The sequence below is a fragment of the Rhinatrema bivittatum genome, chromosome 2 (assembly GCF_901001135.1).
Source record: "Rhinatrema bivittatum chromosome 2, aRhiBiv1.1, whole genome shotgun sequence".
In the NCBI taxonomy this organism is placed as follows: Eukaryota; Metazoa; Chordata; class Amphibia; order Gymnophiona; family Rhinatrematidae; genus Rhinatrema; species Rhinatrema bivittatum.
The window spans coordinates 23,406,256-23,416,232 of record NC_042616.1 but is presented as its reverse complement, the minus strand read 5'-3'; the positions used below and the strand labels follow the sequence as shown (position 1 = coordinate 23,416,232).

General features: G+C 60.2%; 1 pseudogene; it reads left to right on the top strand.

Annotated features, from left to right (window-relative positions):
• Positions 1 to 8,346: 8,346 nt before the first annotated feature.
• LOC115083682 overlaps positions 8,347 to 9,977 on the top strand; it is a 32,945-nt pseudogene continuing 31,314 nt past the window's right edge.

Genomic DNA, 9,977 nt, shown 5'->3' with positions numbered 1-9,977 from the left:
TCCTTGCGCCCACAGCCTTAGCAGGCTGTGCGAACTGCCCGTAGCGGACTTCCGGACCGTGTCCCGGAAAGTCCTGAGCCGACTGGTGGTACATACCGTGCACTGCCTCGCCCTCGCCCCGAGGCCTGACACTCCCTGGCAGGAGGTGTTGGGACCGAGGGGCGGGGACGGGAGCAGCCCCAGCTGGGGATCGTTCTATTCTGAGATGATCCCCGGCTACGAGGGTGACCACTCCTGGAGGTTGGCGCACGGGGCCGTGGCCACCGGCCGGTTCAAGGCGCGGGCGTTCCGGGAAGACCCCTCCTGTTCGTTCGGCTGCGGGCAGGAGGAGGATGTCTTCCACCTGGGGCTTCAGTGCCCCATGCTTACCCCCTTCCTATCCTTTTTGAAAGGTTTGTTTTTGGGGTTTTGGTTGAATTTCTCCCCGCGCCTCCTCATTTACGGGCGCGGGCCTCGGAGGGGACCTCTGCGCCAGAGGGACGACCTGGTCAATTATCTCCTGTCCGCCACCAGATCCTCAGTCTGGCGGTCGTGACAGAAGATGTTGGCCGAGGGGCGGACCCTCGGGTGCGAGGTCCTCTTCCGCTCGACGGTGCGCGCCCGGCTCAAGGCAGAGCACTTCTGCGCGCTGTCCACCGGGCGGGTGGAGGAGTTTACCCGCCGGTTGGCAGTGGAAGGAATGCTCTGCTCCCCTCCCCTCCCTCCCCTTTTTGAGTTAATCCTGCTTATTTGAGTTCTTTGTGTTATAGTTCTTTTTTATATTTGTGCACTTTTTGGGTTTTTCCACTCCCTCCCCTCACCCCTTGCTCGGAGTGAAGTGAAGGTGTGTGGGGGGGGGGGGGGGGCCCCTTCCCCTCCCTGGTCCCGATAGGAATCCCTTCCATCCACCCCCTTCCCTGCCCCATCCCCCACCTTGTCGGCGAATATTGCGGGGCCCCCTACCTCATAGGTTGTCGGCCCCCCCCCCCTTCCCCTCGTTGTAGAGGGTTGGCTACACCACCAGCCTTTGGAGGCGGGCAGCTCGCTGGCGCTAGTGCCTTCTGGCCGGACGGCTGAGGTGGCTCCCCTGACGGATGAAGGAAAAAAAAGAAAATGAAGATGTTTTGGCCACATGCTATCTAGTGGCCTTTTCTTTGTCTCCCCCGCCCCCCCCCTTCCTCTGTCCTCTTTTTTGTTTTGTTTTATATTAAATCCTCTGTCCTCTTTTAACTAGTCTCCAGCGCCCTCGCTAGGGGGCGCCGGAGTAATGAGCCTTCCTCCCCTTTCCTTGGTTGTCCTTTTCTCCTGTTTCTTTAAGGGGGCGGGGTGGCCTTTGGCCGCCCCCCCTCCTCCCCCCCGCCTCCTTCCCCGCCCTAAATAGTCCAGTCATTCGCGGGCTTTTTTTTTTTGAGATTCACGAGTTGCTTGTAATTGGGCGTTTTTTTCCTGCCAATCGTGTTTTTTGTTTGGGCTTGGTGGGCGGGACCTGTGCTCTGGTGTTACAGTGATTGGCTGCTGCCGGTGAGGCCTGTCCGTTGCAGGCGCACCCTGCAATGGACAGGCCTCGGCCATCCTGCCTTTTTTTTTTTTTTTGTGTGTCTGGTTTTTGTGTTTCCCTCCCCGGTAGAGGTCACTGGGGCTGGTAGTGTCCGGCTCGGACTGCCTGGGGAATAGTGTGCCCGTTTAACACTATTTCTGCAGCCTTTTTCTTTTTGTTCTTTTTTCCCCCTCCCCCACCCTTATTAGCTTTTGCTTTTTAAGCCCGAGTTTGGGCTTTTTTTTTTTTTTCTTTCTACCCTTCAAGCCCGAGTCTGGGCTTTTTCTTTCTACCCCTTCAAGCCTGAGTTTGGTCTTTTTTTTCCTGAGTTTAGGCTTTTTTTCCTACCTTTCAAGCCTGAGTTTGGGCTTTTTCCCTACCTGCTTTTTACCGGTTTCCACAGCCCCCACCCACCTGCTTTTGAAGCCCAAGTCTGGGCTTTTTCTTTCTACCCCTTCAAGCCTGAGTTTGGGCTTTTTTTTCCTGAGGTTAGGCTTTTTTTCCTACCTTTGAAGCCCGAGTTTGGGCTTCCTCCCTGCCTGCTTCTACCGGCTTCCATTCCCCCCCCGCCCACCACCTGCTTTGAATACACGCGGCCTCATCCGCGTTCTCCTCGTTCTTCTCCGCTACGCCTCGGAGAACCCCAAAGAAGTGCCCAGCGGAGGGTGGTGACATCTCGGCTTTCCCTTCCAACCAGGGGGCGCTGGTATCAATAGGCCCAGCTGGGGGGGGCAAGTGCCCGGACACCGGGACCATCTCCGCAGCTAGAGCCTCCTCCGCCGCCGGAGGCGGGCCCCCGAAGTCCGGAGGCAAGGCCCAAGCCTAAGACCCACGTTGAGTCCCGCTCCGTGGGAGTAGGGCGTGCCACTACCGCATCCCGCTCAGTCCGCCAAGCCGTCTTACGTGGCCGTGGCGGCGGAATGCACCTCGAATTTGGCTTCCCCCTCCCACCCCCCTGCTGGCGCTGCCCCGCCGCCGAGAGCCGGCCCTGCGCCCAGAGCTGGCATCAGCTGTCACCACGGAGTCCGGTGTTCCATCCTCCCGGGCGAGGAGCCCCAGGACTACGCCCGAGCGATGGCCCAGCTGGTGGGCCCTAGGAATATCTTCTCGCGCGGTAAGATGTACGGCAAGGTAGTTATTTTTCTGGCTAACCTTGCCGCTACGCGTGCGGCGCTGGTCACGGGGCTGGTGGTGAAGGGTGTTTTTCACGTTTTAGAGCCCTTGGACGGCACAGGGACGAAGGTGTTCCCCCTCAAACGTCCCACCCTTCCTGCCTGAGGAGACGCTGGCGGCACACTTCGGTGCCCTCGGTGAGCTGAAATCTCAAATAACCACCGTTCCGATGGGCCACTCCGACCGCGCCCTCAAGCACATCGAATCCTACCGGCGAGAGGCTGTGCTTAAGCTGAAGGCGGGGCAGGAGGAGGCTGAGGAGGTTTTTATCATCCCCCACCAAGGATACGCGTACCGGATCTACTATGCGGCGGGGGAGGCGAGGTGCTTCTCCTGTAAGGGGGTGGGGCACACCCGCAAGGCGTGCCCCGTGGCCAGACCTTCCACCAAGGCCACCCCCTCGGCGGCCGCAGAGCCACGCGCCTCAGCCACGGTAGCCCGCCCGGCCCCTCCACGGAATGCCCAGGCCCCCTCAGGGCGCGGTCCGGAGGCCAGCGTCTCTAAGGCTAGAGAGGAACCCTGCCCCCCCCCGATACTGCCGCTCCACCAGCCCCATCAGCACCGGCCACGAGTGCCCAGTCCCGCAGGAAGAGGTCGAGGGCCCCGGCCCCTGCTGTCGCTGAGGCGAACGTCCGAGGGGAACCTGCCCTTCCCCCGCAGCCACCTGCGCGGGGGGATTTAGACTCTCGTGGCGGCGGCCCGGCGGTTGGGATGTCTGCTGGAACACCCCCCCCCCCCCTGCGGGAGACCCGCCCGCCGTCTCTTTGGAGGCGGTGGGCGCTCGACCCGTGGAAGGGCTCCAGCCTCCTCCTGCCGATGCCCCCCCCCCCCCCCCCGATGTTGCTCCATCTACCGATGAGGCGCCTGTCCCCACTGCCTCACCCCCACCCGACTTGCGGAGTTCAGCTGAGGAGGTGGTCCCCGTTCCCAGTGGGGCCCCATCTGTCCCGGGTGTGCTTGAGAGTCGCGGGGGTCGGCCCTATTCTGACTGACAATTTACCGCCCTCTGTCCCACAGGGCAAAAAATGCAAGCTTGCTCCGCCAGCGATGTCGTCTGGATCTCAGGGCGGGGTGGATTTGTCTCCCGTTCTCGGCGGCACCCCTAGCATCTCGCTGTCGGGCTCTGGCAAGAGGCGTGGGGAACCCCTAGGTGGGCCTGCGGCTCGAATTGTCAAAACCTGTAGGGGTGATAATCACCCTAAGGCTTGACTAAAAGCCGAGTGGCGAGCGCTGCAACCCGTTCTGGGCGACCCACTGGGCATTGACCTGTGGGAGCCCGATACGCCTTCCGCGGCTGCTTCGCCTAGGACCGCCCTACCCCGGATGGATCTATCCTTCCACTCCGTCCTAGACCCGGACGCGATCGCCAGTGACGGCCCCTTCCTTTTCGGTCCCAGTCCCGAGGGACCCCCTTCCCCCTCTCCCCCCATCACCACCTGGTGCGAGGCACCGTCTTAGTGCGGCACCTGGGGGGGGAGGAGGGGAACCCCTCGGGAGAGGTGCCTGGTAAAGACGGGTAACCAGGCTGTGCTCCGGGGCATATCCCCGAGGCTCCCGGCCACGGTGGGGGGGGGAGGGAGGTCTGTCCCGGCCTGTCGACATGGGCGACTGCGACATGACGGAGACCGAGCTCGCCGCCCCTGACCCGACGGTGCGGCCGCCTTCCCTAGACGCGCCGAGTGACCCGGCACCACCCGTGGAAGTCCCACCAGCCGCATTGCGTCCTGACCCCGGGGGTGATCTTGCTGCCAGCGACGGCGAGTTGGGCGATCCGTTTGATCAACCTGCATGCCCCGAACGACGGGCCCGCCAGGGTGGTGTTCTTTCGCCGTTTGTCGACCCTATTGCAGACCTTGGATGCGTCGGAGGAGGTGGTGCTCGGGGGTGATTTCAATTGCACCCTCGAAGCTGCCGACCGGTCCGGTGTGCAGTCGCACCCCGCCTCCGCCGCATGCTTGGGGGAGACGATTCGTCTCTTCTCCCTGGTCGACGTCTGGCAGCTGTATCACCCGGCTGGCTCCCTCTCCTTCACCCTTGTGCGAGTGGGGGAGGGACGAATCAGCCGATCTCGGATCAACCGTCTCTATGTCACGGGCTTCTTAAAGTCACGGACCCTTTCGAGTGCCATTGAGGTGGCAGCCTTCTCGGACCACCATTTGGTGTACGTGAAGGTGAGGCTCGACTCAGCCGGGCCTCGGGCCACCCACTGGCATTTCAACAACTCCTTACTGGAAGAGGAGGGCCTCGTGGCGGCGAGCCGGGAGTTCTGGGTGGAATGGTGCACCTTTGAGGGGGACTTTGCCTCACGGTGCCTGTGGTGGGATGTGGGGAAAATCCACCTCAAACGGCTCTGTCAGGACTACGCCAGGGGCGTTAACAGGGAGCGACGCAGAGAGATCTGGTGCTTACAGGGGGAGGTGCTTGATCTCGAAGCAGACCTCTCTGATGTTGCGGATCAAGCTCTGCGAGATGAATACATGGAGAAGAAGTGCGCCCTCCGTCACCTCAAAGAGCGGCGAGGCCGGGGGGCGTTCGTAAGATTGCGGATCCTTTTCCTCCGGGAGATGGACTGCAGCTCGCACTTCTTCTTTGGGTTGGAGAAGGGGAGGGGTGCCCAAAAGCAGATCAAGGCCCTGGTGGCTGCCGACGGGGCCCCCTTCAGTGATCCGGAGAGGATTCGGGTGGAGGTCCGGGACTTTTACTCGACCCTCTTCTCCCCGGATCCCGTCGACCCGGACGCCTGTGGGAGGGGCTTCCCTCCGTCAGGCAGAGCAGCAGAAACGTGCTGGACGAGCCCTTGAGTCTGGCGAACCTTTCTGAGGCCCTGAACCAGATGCCCAACAACAAAACGCCGGGCATCGATGGTCTGACGGTTGAGATTTTTCGCCACTTTTTTGACCTGCTGGGACCTGATCTCCTGCGGGTCCTGGCGGAAGCCCTGGAGAACGGGGAGTTGCCGCTGTCGTGTCGCCGTGCGGTATTGATGCTGCTCCCCAAGAAAGGGGATGCCCGTGACTTGTGCAACTGGCGACCCGTTTCTCTCTTATGCACGGACTATAAGATCCTAGCCAAGGCGCTCTCGCTGCGGCTAGGGCCCGTGCTTGCTCAGGTGATCCACCCGGACCAATTCTACACGATCCCGGGCCGCTCGATTTTTGTTAACATCTTTTTAGTCCGGGATCTTATTCACTATTGTCATAGGATGGACCTGTCGGTGGCCTTTTTGTCTCTAGACCAGGAGAAAGCCTTCGACAGGGTGGATCACGCTTATCTCATGCAGATCCTGCAGGAATTTGGCTTCGGCCCCCGATTCGTGGGTCTTCTCCGCTTCCTGTACAAGTCCGCAGAGTGTCTGGTTAAGGTGAATTGGTCCCTAACAGCGCCTCTGGCGTTTAGGAGAGGAGTACGTCAGGGCTGTCCCTTGTCCGGGCAACTGTATGCGCTGGCCATTGAACCCTTCCTGTGCCTACTGCGCAGGAAGCTCACTGGCTTGGCGCTGCAGGACCCCGGACTTCACCTCACCCTCTCCGCTTACGCCGATGATGTGCTCCTCCTGATCTCGGACCCACTTGATATGGCAAGGATGCGCGCCTGCCAGCAGGTGTTTTCATCCGCATCCTCCGCCAAGATCAACTGGGCCAAATGCTCGGGACTTGTGGTAGGACTGTGGCAGAGGGAAGAGCTCCCGAGCGAATTTGATAATTTTTCTTGGAGCTGGGAGACCCTAAAATATCTGGGTGTCCACCTCTCCACGGCGGAAACCATGGCCGCTGTCAACTGGCAGGAGCTCGATGAGAAGGTTGATGCCCGCCTGCAGTCGTGGGCGAGGTTGCTGTGGCTGGTGTCCTACCGCGGGCGGGTTTTGGTGGCGAATCAGCTTGTGTCCAGCATGCTGTGGCACAAGCTGACCGCCCTGACTCCCCCCCACCGCGGGGTTTCTCGCCCGGACCCAGAGAAAGTTGCTGTATTTCTTCTGGGCTGGCAAGAAGCACTGGGTCTCCGCAGGTGCCCTGGCTCTTCCGTTGGAGGAGGGCGGACAGGGACTCATGTGCCTTCAGAGCCAGAAGCACGCCTTCCGCCTCCAGGCCCTGCGAAGGTTTCTGTATGCGGACCCGCCACCGCTGTGGCGCCCCCTGGCGGCTTTTTTCTTTCGCCAGGTGGGCGGGTTGCAGTATGACCGGCAGCTGTTTGTGATCAGGGCGGGAGGGTACGACCACGACCTCTCGTCGCTGCCGTCTTTCTACCAAGAGCTTTCTAAGTCCTGGAGCATGGTTTCCGTGACGAGGCGGCCGGCGGTCCCCACGGAGGACTTCTTGGAGGAACCTCTCCTCCACAAGCCTGCTCTGGGCGTGGGGATTCTGGAGTCCTCCGTGGTATGCCGTCGGTTGGCCTCGACCGGAACCACTAAGGTCGGTCACCTTTTGTCGCATGACCGATCGACATGGATGCACCCGCTTGTCTTGGCGCAGCGGATTGGCCTTCCCCACCCCGCCCCTGCCACTGCAGCGCTAGGGGTTTTACAGGCTCAGGCTTCCCTGTGTCTGTGTTCTTCTCAGCCCCGGGGGGGGTCTGCAGGCCGGAGGTCCCCGTGGTGTTCCCAACCCCCCTCCTCCGGACCTGAGTATAGGCTCCATTCATCGAGGACCCCCCCTCCCCTCTCTCAGCCCGGCCCCTTCCCTCACGGTCTCTCAGCAGGTTGAACCTGCTTCCCGCAGTCTCCTTCGCGGAGTTTGGAAGGAAGGCCATGTACCACCTGTTCATACTCACGGTTCACTACCTGACCCTCGTCACCCGCCCCGATACAATTTGGAAGGCAGTGATAGGCGGGGACAGGGGACCCCGGTGGCGAACTTTCTATGCCCCTCCGATCCCACGGTGACCTGGCATGGCGGATAGCGCACGGGGCTATGCTCTCCGGACGGGTCATGGAGGCCGTCCTCGGTACCAGGGCCTGCCCCCTTCTGTCAAGCACCAGACTCAGTCCCGCACATCTACTGGTTCTGCCCCCGCCTCACCCCATTCCTGAGCTTTCTAAGGGATCTAATGCTCAAGTTCTGGTGGTCTTTTTTTCCCCTCACCTCCTCGTCTATGGACATACCGCGTCGGGGAACCCAGCGGCTGGCTGCCGGGCTTGGCTGGTAAACTTTCTCCTCGCCGAAGCAAAGCGCTCCATAAGGTGCACGAGGGAGGCCCAGCTGCGGCGCCCTGCGCTGGTGCCTTTGGTTTCAAATCGGCAAACCTTCACACGAGGGCTCTGCTGGGAGTTTGCTTGCTTCCCTCCCTTCCTCCTCGGTGGTGCTCCTCGGGAGTGCTTTTGCACTCCCTGGTCTGTCCGCAGACACCACTTTTTTTTCCCCTTTCTGTCCCCTTTCCCCCATGTGCAGAGAAGAAAAGTTTTTGTTGAACTTCTCTCCTGCACGGCAACCTAGCCTCCCTGTCCCCGCCACCCCCTCCCCTCTCTTGCCCTTCCCAACCCTCCCTGCTTCAGCTGCGGCTCTCGCCGGGTGCCTTTTTATCTGCCTGCAAGGTTCCTGCCGTCTCAACCCAAGGAAAGGTGCTGTTCTCAGTCGCCTGGAGGGGGTTATAGGATAAACATGTTCTTGTTAAACAGGTTGTGCAGCTCAGCTTTCTGGCTCCCTGTCAGGAACAGGGCGGTCTGATCAGCCCCTACATGCCAGGGACAGGGTGAGTCCGACTTAGCAGTAGCAACTGTTGACACACAACATGGGGGGGATAGGGATCAATCATTCCTCTCTGGCACGCACACTTGTTTAGGGCACGGTATAAAAGAGCAGGACTTTCCAGCGGCCGGCGGGAGTAAGGAGATATTGCCTCTAGAGACGGACAGAGCGCTGGACGCTGAAAACCCCCTTCTCGCCTTTGCTGAGCTGACGGCTCCTGGATACGAGGCCGATGACAGGAAGGGTGCTGGATGGCATCTGCAGTCATGTGGTATGTAAACAGCGTCTATTACCGTGATGTCACGTTAATAAATGATGTCATAGATATTGTGTCAGAGTACCGTGCTCTCTCCTTCCCAACAGGGCTGGAGGGAGGAGAGTGCTGCTTCTCCTGGAGGCCTCCCTTTTCATAGCATTTAAGTTTGTGGTTTCTTTTTGGTTTTTTCCCCTCTTGATTCCCTTACCTTGTGCCCTGCGTTTAGTTTTGGGTTTGTTTTTTCCCTCTGCTGTGTTTAGTTGTGTCCCTTGCCGTGTCCTAGCTGGTTTTCCTGCTTTAGTTTCACACCCCCCCCCCTAGCTCCTGTCCCTGACTGTGCAGTGCTCCGGCTGCTCCTTAATTGGGCCCAGCTGCCTGCAGCCTTGCCCAGTCCCTTCCGTTCCCTCAGGTTTTTACTTTCAGTTTGCATTTTTTTTTCTTTTTTCTTTCCCTCCCCCTGGTTCAGGGAAGTTTAAGTGACCCCCCCATTACCCCCTCTGCTCAGCAGGAGAAGAGCCTCTAGTTGGCTCCCCTGGGCTTGTTTTTTCTCCCAGGGGTTTTGGTTTTTCTCACACCCCCCCTTACTTAGTTACTCTTTTTAGTTCTTTTATTTTTTCTTTTGTTTCCCTGTCTTGAGTCTGTACTCCAGGGCCCCTTCCTGGCCTGAGGTTTAAGTCCAGGAGGTTTTTTATTTTTCGTGTTTTGCCCCATCCCTCCCTCCCTCCCTGATCGCGGGACCGGACCCCGGCCACTTACCTTTCTTTTCGATTCCCCTTTCGTTTCCTTCTTCCGTTTTTCTTTGTGGGTTTTTCCGCCTCCCCTGATGGCCGGCCGCCGTGCCTGCTGCGCAGGAGGACGCCCCTCCAGCCGTCACCACCGCTAGCCTCTCCTCTACTGAGGGGTGGCCGGAGAGCGCGCGCGCCCTTCACGGCACTTCAACAACTCGCTCCTGCAGGACGAGGAGTTGGTGGCGACGGTGTGAGAGTTCTGGGTGGACTGGCGCTGCTGGGAAGTGGATTTCCTTTTCCTCGCTCAGTGGTGGGATGTGGGCAAGGTCCGCCTCCGGGTTCTCTGTCAGGACCGCGCCAGGGACGTGAATGCCGAGCAGCGCCGGATGCTCCGTCACCTCTCGGGGGAGGTGATGGAGTTTGAAGAGCACTTCAGCGACGCCCGGGGTCCAGGCGGCGAGCCAGCTGTGCTCCTCGAGTACAGGGAGATGAAGGTGGCCCTGCGTCACCTCGAAGAGCAGCAAGGCTGCGGGGCCTACGTGACGTAGTGCGTCCAGATCCTGCAGGAGATGGATCACAGCACACCCTTCTTCTATAGGCTGGAGAGGCGGAGGGGCAACCGG